Here is a 13,707-nt window from a genome sequence, read left to right as displayed (position 1 = left end):
ATCAAACTAACATAATACATACAGTAACTATGCGCAAAGAGCCATATATTATGCGTTTTTCACATTGGGTGCCTCCTGGATTGCCCCGGAAAGAGCCCATCTCTGCACGGAGCCACGTTTTTTCATTTGTAAATGAGGTCTTTCTTTCTCTGTCATCTGTGGTTTCTGCAGCCCCGGCTGCTGCTTCTGGTCTTTTAAAACTTTAGGAATCTTTTTGTACAAGCACAACTGACTTGATGTATATTTTACATAAGCACGAATTATTCCATAACACATATTACAATGGGACTGCAGAGATTCCCCCTGCAGCTCCATGGGGATGCAGAGATCCCCCTGCGGGTCCGTGGGGATGCAGAGATCCCCCTGCAGGTCCGTGGGGATGCAGAGATCCCCCTGCAGCCCCTGGAGGAGCCAGGCTGGAGCTCGGCGATGCCTGAGAGGAGGCTGTGACCCCGTGGGCAGAGGGGCCCCGCTGGAGCAGCCTGGCCTGGCAGGACCGAGCCCGTGGCACAGTGACCCACGCTGCAGCACTTGGAGGGGGCTGTGCCCCAGGGGATGGACTCGGCTCGGAGAAGTTCCTGGAGAAGTCTCGGCTGGGAGAGAGCGCAGGGTGCAGCAGGGAACGACTCCTGTCCCTGAGCAGAGGGAGAAGCCGCGGGGGATGAGCTGAGCACGGCCCCATTCCCTGTCTCCTGCCCTGCCGGGGGAGGAGGTGCAGCTGGGAGCAGGGAGGCGTGGGGAAAGCTGCATTTAAGGCTCTGCACTGACTTCTCCTCATCCTGCTCTGAGTCTTTGGAGTTTTCTGCCAGAAATCTCTCCCCTCCCCCGCTCGCCCACAGGGCTTTGGGCAGGTTTCCCTTTTTGGGGGAAATCAAAGCGAAGCACCGATGCACTAATGAGGGGCAGGAGAAGGGAGGCTCCCGGGCTTCCCGCAGAGGCGGAGGCACGGAAGGCGCAGGGCCGGGAAAGGCGTGGCGGGAGGTGCGGAGAAGTTTGTTTGTGTGGGCAGCTCAATCCCGCCTCGGGCCCGGGCCCGTCCCGGGGCTGTTGCTCATCTCCGGCTTTGCCCTCACGCAGCGCGGGGGGCCCTGAGAGCGCGGGGCGAGTCTGGGCCGTGCGCAGAGCCCGCCCCCAGCTCGCTGCCATTGGCCGCTGGTGCCGTCAGTCGCGGTTGCGGCGCGCTGATTGGTGGGAGCGGGGCGCAGCACGGCCCCGGCGGCGGGCTGAGGGCGGCCGTGGGCGGGCAGCGGCGCCATTGGCGCCGGGAGCGTCTGTGCGGGCCCGGGAGCGGCGGCAGCGGCCGGAGCGCGGTGAGGCGGCGTCGGCGGAGCTCGGAGGCGGCCCCGGCGCAGGTGGGAGCCGCGCTGGGTTCTGCGGGGGCTCGGGGCTGGCTGCGGGCGGAGGGGGCGGCAGGGGGCTGCGGCGGCTCGGTGGTGCCGTGTCCGGCCCGTGCTGGCCCCGGGCTGAGGGCGCGGCGGGAGCGGCTGCCCGCGGTCTCCTTCCCGCCGGGGCCTGGGCAGGAGCCGCTGCCGGAGCAGCGCTGGCTCGGCCCGGCTGCTGTGGGTAGGACAGAGGGGGCTGCCCCGCGGCCGGGAGCGTGCGGGGAAATTCCCGTCGCCGGAGGTTTCTGTGGCCGGAGGAGAGCGAGGAGTCCTGTAAAAGTGACTTTATTGCCGAGCAGGGGGAGAGGCCGTGGGGCACTTGCCGTGCGCTCTCTGCCATGGTTGTAGTCCGCAGCCTCCTTTTTATCCTCATTTCCCCGGCCGCATCTCCCTGTGCCTTTGCCCACGGGCTGAGGTCCTTGGAAGGTTCAGACTTCCCGATGCGCCTGCTGCCTGTCCTCGTTAATATGCACCCTCCTTTTGTATAACAGCCGATATTCATGGCTCTCTGAAGCCTTTGTTCTCCTAGGAGTTCGGGAATTTAGCGGGACTTTGAGAAATTGTGTGGCTCAATTTGTGAAATTTATTGGAACTGATGGTTTCCCCCGTTACTTCCTTATCTACAGGTTCCTGGCCCTATCTCCAGGCAGATTCACTCCTTGACTCTGTTTTGTTCTTCCCGGGTCCTCTTTGGTTTTGGGATTATTCTCGGTGCCCTCATTCCCTGTCCTTTAGTGGGCCCTTTGTGGATCAGGAGGCCTGGCTGCCGCCTGCATCCCCTGGCTCAGCTGCTGGATGAGCTGCACTGCCAAGGTGTGGAGCATGGTAAAAAGATGAGAGTTGCTGCAGCACAGAAGAGGAGAAGCAGCATTCGTTTAACCCCTGGTCCGCCCGGGAGCCACAAAAGTGTGTCCCATTCCCATCCTTTCCATGTTTGGACCAACACATAAACTGTTCACCTTTATCTTTTTCACCACTTTACCTTTGTTGTCTCTTTGCCAACAGCAGTTTGAATAATTTAGTTCTCCACAAACTCCTCCTTTTTCTGCTAACAGATAATCTGATCCCATCCCCATGTGAAATGTTGTGTTCCTCTTTCAGTGGAAGGTCAGGAGCTGGAGCTGTCTGGTTACTTCTTCTTTTCAGGACAGCTTTTAATCTAATGATGCCATTGAAATGATAAATGGGTTCTGTCTCCTGGTATGAATTAGTTTGGGTTCCCAGGGGCTGGTCCGTGGTGTTGTAGGATTTGTTCTGGTGGCCCTTCATCTTTTCCCCATTTCTGGGTGCTCCCTCAAGCTGAGGCTGCATCAATGACTGCATTTTTCTAATTGCATCATCAAATACTTGAATTCCAACTAATTTCCCTGGACTTGTTCTAGCAAAAGCCCCAGTGCTCTGATACACCCTGTACAGCACAGACAGTGACAGCAGATGTTGGAGTGGGCAGGGGGATGATCTCCCCCATTATTTTAGTGAAGTTTTCACAACCTTCTCCATTTGCTGTTTCCCTTTGCAGCCTCAGCCATTTCTGTTTCAGAGTCAGATCCTCACCATGGGCTCTGCCTTCAGCCCTGCAGATTCCATCTGTGCAAGCAGGCAGAGCTTGGGGTGAGGGGCAGAGGGAATCAGCCAATTCCTGCCCCAGGCCAGAAGAGCCAGGTACATTGTCCCCACTCTGCCTCAGCAGTGTTAATTTGCATTTCTAAAGCTCCTCCTGGGTGCCTGGAATGCAGCTTCTCTTCCTGAGCAGCCTTTAGCAGCTTCTCAGCTGCCCCCCCCCCCCCCCCCACCAGCACATCCTGCTGCTTTTTTTTATTTTTTCCTTCAAATCTTCTATTTATGGTTTGTGAGTTAAAGGGTCACCTTTAATTCTCTTCTAGTTTTGCAAAATGCGGCCTAAAGGGGAATGTCGAAAAACCCAGGCCAAAATTTTTCTATCTCTTAAAGCAACACAAAAAAAAACCACAATAAAATTCCAAGGCGTTTTAGTTTTTTCTACTTCTCCTCGAAGTAAAAACTCATTCTCACATCCCTAACCGAAACCTAACCGGCAATATAGAAGTAGGAATAATACAAAAAAATACTCTAATGCTCTAAACTTTGCGTTGAAGCTGCAGGAAAAAGGAAAACTCCACCAATATGTTTAGTTTTAGAGTCAAGGCATTCCTTGATTCTGGCCAGGATGTGCAACAGAAATCATTCCATCGCCACATAGCCCGGGTGTGCAGAGAAAATCGGTTTTTACTCGATTTTTCCCTAACTCGATGCAGTCTGATCCAGTCTAAATCGATTGGTTTAATGTTCCATAGTTTCAAGTTGTGCAGGTTTTAGTATTTGGTTTGCTATTGGACCCGGATTTCTTTGCTTCAGCTGTTAATGAGGTGGGAAGTGCTGGATTTCCTTCTCAGCCTTTTGCAGACCAGGTGTCTGCAGCCCTGGCAGTGTCTGGGGTAGGTGTTGGTTGCTGTTTGCTGCTGGGGTTGATGTGTTGCTGCTGGTCGTTATCTTTGTGGGTATCTTTTGGGCCATTCCCAGTGTGTTGAGGTGTTAAACTCATCTCCATTGAGTGGTGTAACATCCCTTAACAAAACCTTTAACATTTCTTTCCCCAAGGCCAAGGCAAAGCAAGCCTGAGTAGAGAAATGAAAGGTTAACAATGTTAAAGTCTATGAGCTGGTGTATTTTGCATCAATGCCATGGCAGGCAGGGCAGTGTGTGAGTGTAAGTGAGAGCCAGAGTGGAATTGTGCCGTGCTCTTGCCCAGCAGCTGTGGCAGGGCAGGCCCAGAGAGCGCTGAAGCTGCAGCAGTGGCAGCAAGGGCTGTCCCCGGTGGCTGGAGCTGCCAAAGGAGGGTGGCCAGGCCGAGGATTTCAGCAGAGGATGTGTGGGCAGGCCCAGGGCCTTGCCCCGCTGTGGAGCCCTGGCTGCTGCTGCGCTGCCTTCAGTGCAGCTCAGTGGGGGCCTCCCATCCTCCTGCTGCAGGCGGGAAGTGCAAATCTCCGGGGCTGCAGAGACCTGGAGCCGAGGCTGAGGGGTCCCCCGTGCTCAGCTGTGCTGGCGGCTGTTTCTGGCCTCGGGGCCACTTGGCACGGGCCACGCCACTTGGCCACCAGTGGTGCTGCTCTGCACTCCTTAGGCAGGAGCCGATGTCCTGCTGGGATGTTGGCAACAGCAAAGTGCCAAGGCAGGCTCTGTGCCAGCCCAGCTTCCTGGGGGAGAGATTGCACCAGAGACAGGATTCTGGCCACAGACTGCTTTAACTGTGCGTCCCTTATCTCCACCCTGCACTAGGTAGAGAACTCCCAGGGTAAGGAATTCCCGAGATCAATTGCCAGGGAGAGAAATCAATATGTGCCCTGGGTCTGGCTCTTCTTCTTGCCCAAGCCAATGGCAAAAGCCGTACCCATGGCATCTTGGTTTCTATCCCCGGTTTCCAAAGCTGTTTCTTCCCCTTTCATTTTTTGTACCCAGCCTGAGCTCTGGGGGTGCCAGGGGTTCTGGAGGTCCCATTGTATTCCTAAAGCTGCCATAACCCCCTGGAGGATCTTTCCTGGAAAATGAGTTCTGCTGTCTGTGTCTGTTGCTTCCACAATACCTTTTATTGGAGTAATGTCTTTTAGAAATACCTTAATAAGTGATCCAGTGGCTGCTGAGCAATCAGAATTGCTTTTGCCCCCCTGTTAGGTGAGATGGTGTCACCAGAAGATATTGAAGCCTTCCTGCCCAGGGCATGTCAGTGCCAGGCTCTTACAAGCACACACAGCTGTGCCGGTTGAGCTGACCATGGCGGGTAACCTGGGCTTTGTCTGATTCCCTTTCCTCAATAACAGCGTGTCTTGGAACTCTTTTCCCTTCTGCTGCCCTTGAAGAGCCATCCACAAAGACATTTTCTGCCTCAGGCCAGGCAATGTCTCCTGAATCTCCCCCAGGCTGGGTCAGGAGCTCTGTCACTTGAATGCAGTGCTGGGTTTCTTCCCAGCCCCTCTGGGGGCTGTTCAAACAGGAGGCTGGGTTAAACCCTTCCCCTGTCCTCAGTTCTGAATCCTCCTGTGCCACTGAACAAGTTTCACACTGTAATAACCGAGCACTGCTCATCCATTGCGAGGCTCTTTTGGTTATCAAAGCTTGAACTTGATGGCAGACTGGAACAGTTGGAGATCCTGTTGTCATCAGGTTTTGGGCCTCGGTTCCTGTTGAAACTGTGGCTGCACAATTCTGCAGGCAATGAGGCCACTGTGGCCACTGGGTGAAACATTTTGGCCCAAGAATTCCTTTGGCATAGCCCTGTTTAACACTCCCCTACAATTCCAATTTCTTTTCTGAGCCTGGAAAAGCCACAGCTGAGGCATCAATATTTTTGGTTTTTCATTTTCTCAAGTTTTATTCACTTTCTCCTGTCCATACCACAGCATGGAGGCTGTCTGGGGTTACAAAGTCCTACAATGTTCTGTCTGGAACAGAGAATCCTCAATACAGTCTGTGTAATTCCCTAATAATTCTCAGAATTGTCTCTGCTCCTTTTTGGTCCTGGATAACGTTACTTCTGAGATTGCCCACACCTTCTCTTGGTGATTCAACTACGTAATTTCAGTCAAAATATGTCCCAAATATTTAACGTTTTTCTCCACCATTTGCACTTTCCCCCTTAATACTCAAAAGTTGTTTTTTATCTAGAAAATTCAGCCATTTCATAGAGGCTTTGTCTTCCACTTGTTCTTGTGCTCCTCGTTGGAGCCATCTGATTCCCTGACTGGCAGGATAGGAGTGCTGTAGGGAGACATCCCTGGCTCCAAAAGCCCTGCCTTTAGCAGGGACTCCATTCCAGGCTGTGAGCCCTTCCTTCCCTCCCCTGGAATAGGGTGTTGCTTTTAGCCCCCACTTGTCCTGGTTGCTTCCAAGTAATTTGGAGAGGCGCCACATCAAATTTTCCCTCTGGGGCATCCCACACCTCTGGGTTCCCTTCAGCATAGGCCTTGCGAGACATTTGACACAAAGGTACAGCAGCAATAGCATCTGTATCACCTTTTAAAATATTACAATGCCACCACCAAATTCCTTCCTAGTTAATAACAATCACAGTAGGAAGAGAAAAAAACTTAGTTTATTTCAAACTATCCCCCACAGCTCCTCATTGAACAAATGATACCAGCTCAGCTTTCCCATTTATTCCCTTAATAATGAAAGCATTCCTTTACAATTTTCCCGCCTTAGGTGTAAGATTCAGAGTGGATGGAGAGGCCCCTGTGTCCATCAGGAGAGGCCTCCTCTGGATGCAGACCCAGCCTGGATGTTCTCCAGGGCTGCAGTGTGGTGGGTCCCCGGTGGGATGGGAGCTCAGAGAGCCCTGACAATCCATGTCCATGCAGGGGTGGACTCGCTCCTCCTGAGGGTGCTGCTGTCTGTGCTTGCAGTGTCCTTGTGGGCTGCAGCTGGAGCCCCGACTCCTTCCCAGGGGCTGTTTGGGTGGGCTCTGCCCTGGCCAGGAGGGCAATGCCTCTGCCAGGTGCTTGTGGCCGAGGCCGTCCCCTGGGTGCTGGGGCCCCCTTGGGCCCTGGGGTTGGTCCCTCAGGGGCTGTGGGAACTCTGCCATGGCCTTTGCCTTCAGCTTGGCCTTTTGCTCATCCCTCCTTGCCTTCAGCTGCTGTGCCTTTGTGCCCAAGTGCTGCAGGGCCTTCTTCTGCCACTCCTGCAGCCCCGGTCACTGCCTGTGGGTGCTCATCCTCTGAGAGCTGCTGAGCTTTCTGCAAAATCTTTCCTTTCTGCAGGGACCCAAGCCAAATCCTTAACAGAAAATCCTGATCCATCCATGTGCACTCTGCATTTCCCAGATGTTCCTTTGTTTTGCTCCTTGTGCTCAGGGTCCCCTGCACAGCCCGTGTGGCAGAGCCGGTGCCTGTCCTGCCGCAGTGTCCAAAGGCGGCCCCCCCGGCGGGCAGGGCCGGCAGCTCCCCGGGGCCGGGCAGCGGCCGGGGCGTCCCGCAGCCTCCTGGGGGCCGGGGGCCACTGCCGGCCCTGCCCGGGGCTGGTGGGCTCAGGCAGCGCCCGGCGCTGAGCCCCGGCTGCCCCACAGCCCCGGCCCGGCCCCGCAGCTCTCCACAGGCCCCCAGCCCTGCTCCCGGTCCCGCACCTCTGCGCCCGCTGCTGCCGCTGCCCACCACAGAGAAACCCCTGACATCCTGACCTCCTGCTTTTCCTCTCCTGGAAACTGGGAATTCAAAGTATCAGCTGGCAAATTGTCAGGATAAGACTCTGCTGAAAAACATCCCAATCGTGAATATTTTTCTGTTCCTCCTGTTTGCCATCATCCTTTTTCTTACCACATAGATTCCTCCTGCTGCTTCTTGCCTGAACCATATTGCTGCACACTCCCCTTCACCCGATCCCTTCCCAGCACACCAACACCATCCATCCCCTGTTGTCCAAATCCCTTCTCCCCTTCCCTTATTGCCCCCCTGGGTGTCCATGTCCTTAATTACCTCTGGGGGAATGTGCAAACTACCTCAGCATTCTCCCAAGGGACCCTTCAGAGACATTTTGGGATCATCATCCCTTTGGCCAGGACCCCTCAGTGGCTATCCCTTTTCTCTCCTCCATGGGTGCCCTGCCATGTTCACTCCCCGAAGATCCCAGGGCACTCACTGATGAGATTTTCAGTGCTCTCTCCCTGCTGACTCTTCACAGACCCCCCTGATGTGTCACTCGTCTGTCTCCTGGTCACTGCCGGGTCCCCAATCAATCCCCGGTGCCGCCGCCAGCCAAGGGAGCCGATCACCCAAAGTGGGTGAGGCACCTTCAGCTGCACTCCCTGCCCCAGGGTGTGCGGGAAAATTGACATCACCAGAGGATTCTGTCCACAAAGCAGACAGAGGAGTCCTGTGAAACTAATTTCATTTCTAAAAATGGGAGAGGCCATGGAGCATTCCCCATGGGATCTCTCCAATTGTTGGAGGACACAGCCTCCTTTTCATCCTAATTCTCCTGGCCACATCTCCCTCTGCTTTCCCCATTGGCTGAAGTACTTGAGAGCTACAGACTTCCCAATCCACCTAGTACATACTCCCTTAATATGCTCCCTGCTTTTATATAGCAAATGATATTCATGGCTCTGTTAAGTCTTTGTTGTTCTTCTGGAAGTTCATGAATTGAGCAGGACCTTGGCTGAGCAGCAGTCTGTGTCATCAACTGATAACATTTTCTGAAACCAAGGCTTCTCCTGTCACTTACTTACGTGAAAGTTGCTTGACCCTATCTCTGAGCAGATTCAGAGCATCTGTTTGTAAAGACACTTTGCTCTTGTTCCTTTCATGGGGGTCCCCCGTTTGTGGGACATCCCCCCTGGAGCAGGGTGTCCCCTCTTTGCTGCAGCCCCAGCCCTCAGGCAGAGCTCAGCCAATCAGAGCCTGCGGCGCTGATGACTCACCAGTTGCCAGGCAGACTCGCAGCTCCCCGCGTTCCCCACCTGGACCCCACCTGCGCCCCCCCCTCGGCCCCATCGCCCCCCGAGGGGAATTTGGGGAGGTGGGAGTGGGGCAGCGCCAAGGCCGGGCCCCCCCGCGCTGTCCTGGCGGGAGCGGCTGCAGTGGGGACCGAGTGCGGGCGGGAGCGGCCGAGAGCCCAGCGCTGCCCCAGCCCGACCTGCCCCAGCTCCATCCCTGCCCCTCGGCTGGGATGCTGTGGGTCTGGGGGGAAGAGGGAGCCGGCAGTGGGTGCTGGGCCTGGGGGCAGGAGGAGAAGGGAAGGAGAAGCAGGCTTGAGGAACACAATGGTCAAACGATGCAGGTGGCAGGAGAAGGTGGGATTGTGCAGGAGAAGGAGGAATAGCAGGAGGAAGAGGAGTGTGAGGAAGAGGAGAGACACAGGAGGAGGAGGAGGAGCAGAAGGAGGAAGCAGCAGAAGGTTCCACCCCTCCCTGTATCTGCAGCCTCCCTCCAGCCCCAGGAGCGTTTCACAGGTGACTGTGGAGGGTGATCCAGGATTTTCGCGGGGTAAATCTCGGTGTTTCTGAGCTTTCTTGGGCTAAATGTTGGTGCTTTGGTTTTATGTGGCAGCTGAATCTTTATGTTTTGCAGGAGATTTTTGCTGACTTGTGATGTTTGGGGAGTTTTTGATCTGTATCTTGAAGTTTGTAGGATTTTTGGGCTGAATCTTGGTGTTTTGGAGGTTCTTACAGACATAAGATTCCCAATGACTTCCTGAGATGAACTTGGGCAAGGAGGAACCTCCAGTCCAAGGTGCTCTCCTCTTGTTTTTTTCCCCAAACCAGGATTTTTCATTCCCTGGGCGTGGCTGGATGGAGGAGGAGGAAAAGCCCCGGAGATGCTGCAGGAGGAGGAGCTGCAAACCCAGCCCAGGGAGCTGCGGGGAGGAAAGAGCCACCCTGAGCCTTGAAGGCGGGCAGAGATCCAGCCAGAGCTCGAAGCTGGTGGAGAAGTCTCATGGCAGGGAGAAGCCCCACAAGTGCTTGCAATGTGGGAAGGGTTTCAGTCGGAGCGACAACCTGATCCGGCACCAGAGGATCCACACTGGGGAGAGGCCCTACGAGTGTGGGAAGTGTGGGAAGATGTTTCGGACCAGCTCTGATCTCCTCGTACATGAGCGGATTCACACAGAGGAGAGGCCCTTCCGCTGCCCCGACTGCGGGAAGGGCTTCAAGCACAACTCCAGCCTCACCGTGCACCGGCGCATCCACACCGGGGAGAGGCCCTACGAGTGTGGGGAGTGTGGGAAGTGTTTCAGACAGATGTCTGGCCTGATGGTGCACCAGGTGATCCACACTGGGGAACGGCCCTATGAGTGCTTGGAATGTGGGAAGAGCTTTGGGTGGAGCTCACACCTGAGAACACACCAGCGCATCCACACTGGGGAGAGGCCCTACGAGTGTCCCCAGTGTGGGAAAAGGTTTCAGACCAGCTCCGATCTCCTCAGACATGAGCAGAGTCACACTGAGGAGAGGCCCTTCCGCTGCCCCGACTGCGGGAAGGGCTTCAACCGCAACTCCAACCTCACCAGGCACCGGCGCATCCACACTGGGGAGAGGCCCTACGAGTGTGGGAAGTGTGGGAAGAGCTTCTCCAGGAGCTCAAACTTGACCCAGCACCGACGGAGGCACCACTAAGGGAAGCCCTGTGAGTGCGTGGAGTGAGGGAAGAGCTTGGAGTGAGGGAAGAGAGTGAGGGAAGAGCTTGGAGTGAGGGAAGAGAGTGAGGGAAGAGCTTGGAGTGAGGGAAGAGAGTGAGGGAACAGCTTGGTGCGCTTCTCCAGCTCCATCCGCCATGGGAGGATCCGGGCTGGATGATCCCCAGTGACCCCCGTTGGGCAGAGCCCTGGTGCCCCCGTATGGGGAATAAAACAGAGAGTAAAGCAATGGAGCTGATAAAGGGGCCCAATATCTGAGGCCTGACTGAGCAGAAACTGTGGGAGACACAGACACAGTTTAAGGCTCCCTGGGCAAGAAGAGGGGACAGTGGGGGGTGGCAGGGGTGTGACAGAGGGGATGAGGGGGTGACAAAGGGACAGAGGGGACAGCAGAGCCCTCCAGGGAGGGGACAAAGGGAACACTGGGAGGGCACAGGGGCCACCACAGGAGGCCTCAAGGGCCACCAGGTCCCTGCCCCCTCCCCTGTCCCCTCCCCAGGTGTCCCCATACCAGCTGGAGTCACTGGTGAATGTGGTGGCCACCCTGGGTGAGGTGGCAGCCACCATGACCAGGTCACAGAGGGACGTGCAGCAGCTCATGTCCCCAGAGTCCTGCACGCGAACCTGAGGAACTTTACCTGGAGTCTCCGTGAGACCCTGGACCAGGTGATGTCACCTCCCTGGGCCACCGTGATGTCCCCTCCCTGGGCCAGGCCCTGGCCAAGCTTGGGGCCACCCCAGGGGCCACCTGGGCCGATGTGAGAGCTGCGGCCTGGCCTGGCAGGAGTTGGTGGTCAGGCTCGAGGACAGCTGGGCCCTGCTGGCCTGGGATGCCCCGAGCTCCACGACGCCTGCTGGGACGTGGCCATCGCTGCCATCCGGGCCGGGGACCTGCAGAACATGGCCACCCGCAGGAGGACAGCTGGGAGCAGCCTGGGGGCCACAGCCCAGCGGCTGAAGGTGGCCCTGGGCAGGGAAAAGAGGGCCTCGGCAGGGGCCACGCACAAGGCCCAGGTGGCTGCGGCCACCAACGAGGCCGTGAGAGAGGCCGTGGTGGCCAGCAGCCAAGCCATGGTGGCCACCAGAAGGGGACATTGGGCACAGGTGGCCCTGGGGCCGCTGGAGCGCTTGGTGGAAGAGTGTGAAGGAGGCAGGCGGTTCCCCGAGGAGCTGCAGCGCCGGCTCGGGGACATTGAGGCCATCCTGGAGGGGACAAAGAAGGCGTCCCCCGATGTCCCTGAGGCCTTGGTGGCTGAAGTGGCCGAGTTTGGGCAGCTGTGGGATGCCGGTGCCTGCCTGGGCAAGGATCAGCTGCTGGGGACACTTGGGGACAGCCACGACCTCCTCTTGAGTCCCTGTGGTGGCTCCGGCGGCCCCGGTGGCCCCAGCAGGTGCGCACTGGCCCAGCGGTGCCAAAAAGCCATGGAGGATATCCCCAGGCTGCCGCAGCGATGGCACCGCTCTGATGCCATCAGGGACAGTGACATCATGGTGGACAGCGCTGGCGTCACCATCCCCTCCTCGCGCGGGATTTGAGACCAATTCGGGGAATTTTCTGGGAATTCTCATCGGCATTGTCCCACATGCTGATGGGAGTTTCTGGGATGACGTTACTAGCCGCACCTAGGGACATTCTGAGAGCACTCAGAAGGCTTTTGCATTCCCCTGCTGCCTTTGGCATTTTTCTGCTTTTTCTATTGGGTTTGGCATTTCTCTATTGCCTTTTGCAGGTTCCTATTGACCCCCAGCATTTTGCTCAGGTGCTGATACTGGTATTGATTATTGATAATCCCTTGCAGCTGCTCGCTGGCACAATGAAATCTCAGAGTTTGCATGGACAAGTCCAACGCAGTGTGAGCTTTCTGCCAGGATTTGGGAATCCTTTATGGATCCAATTCTCACATCCCTGGGCCCCCCCGGTCCCGGAGCTGTTTCCGGGGGTCCCGTGGCTCTGGGGGTCAAAGGGGAGGGGGCGGAACCCCTGTGATGGGTGGGGGGCACAAAGGGGGGTCCGGGCTCGGTGCTCGGGGGGGTCGGTGCACGGGGGGGGTCAGGGGCACTGAAGGGGTGTGGGTGCGGTTTTTGGGGGGTCCCGGTGCTTGGTGAGGGGGGGTCAGTGCTCAGCAGCGGGGGCTGTCCAGGGACCCCCCGGCCCATCCAAATCCCAGCCAGGTGTGAAAAATGAAGTTCACTAAGGGATTACTAAACAAAGTTTAATCAGGGATAAAAGAGGGTTTTGGGGCTCCGCCAAAGAACTCGCCCTCAACTTAACCCTTCGTTCTCTGGATCCGGTTCCTCTGCAGGGCCATGAACACACTCCTGAGTTTTGACATTATTCAAACACTCCCGGGAGGTTTGGATGTCCCAGGAACTCATGTTTGGGTCTCACCTTGTGGTAGATAGGGACAGGCGAACGGAAGATCTCGGGATGTGACGGAAAGAAAGACCCTTCCCCCTTCTCCCTGCCTCATGTTATCCATTAACCCCAAAGCATGTAACCACACCTAACCCAGTAGTTTTCCACTCCCGACTAACCCCTGAGACCCCACAACCCCCATCTGACATAGCAAAGTCCCCCAAGACTATTTAAACCCATGAGATAAGATAATAAAGGCTTTCGACCGTCCACCACATTGGTGTCTGCGTGTGTCGTTAGTCCGAGTGGCCCGGACAGGCGGGGCTGCTGTGCTGTCTTCTTGCAACCAGGTCGCCGTTGTCTTTCATAAAGGCAACAAATCTGGCGCCGAAACCCGGGAGAAGAAAAATTTGCTCGGGTAGCAGGATACGCCTGGACAGGAGCAGCGGCTGGAGCGGTCAGACCGTATCTTGGCGCAGGGAGACGTCCCAGGACCCGCGAGCGTCATGGACAGCATCGCCAGGGTCGTAAGTGTGATTTATACGCAGTGGGGTATCGAGTGTAAGCTCAAAGACTATTATCTTGCTATAGCAAAGCTGCTTGATCTTGGTGCGACCGAACGCCCAGTGGATGTTTTACATCCGGGAATATGGGAAAAATGCACAGCCACGCTGGCCAAGGACACGAAAACCTCAGGCAGTGGCAGAAGCCTTAAGGCGTGGGGCAAAGTAGAGAAAGCCCCACGCAGAGCAATAGAAGAGCAGGAGACATGGAGCGCGGCGCGTACATGTTTATTAGTTAGACCCGGGCTCGGGGTGGGGGCGGGAGCTC

At 56.3% G+C, this 13,707-nt stretch overlaps 1 pseudogene; it reads left to right on the top strand.

Annotated features, from left to right (window-relative positions):
• Positions 1 to 13,707, top strand: part of LOC140680996 (uncharacterized) — a 608,239-nt pseudogene that overhangs the window by 77,536 nt on the left and 516,996 nt on the right.

This window comes from Taeniopygia guttata, chromosome 30 (genome assembly GCF_048771995.1).
Source record: "Taeniopygia guttata chromosome 30, bTaeGut7.mat, whole genome shotgun sequence".
Classification (NCBI taxonomy): domain Eukaryota; kingdom Metazoa; phylum Chordata; class Aves; order Passeriformes; family Estrildidae; genus Taeniopygia; species Taeniopygia guttata.
Note: the sequence above shows the minus strand (reverse complement) of the source record. Positions and strands in the feature narration are given on the sequence as shown.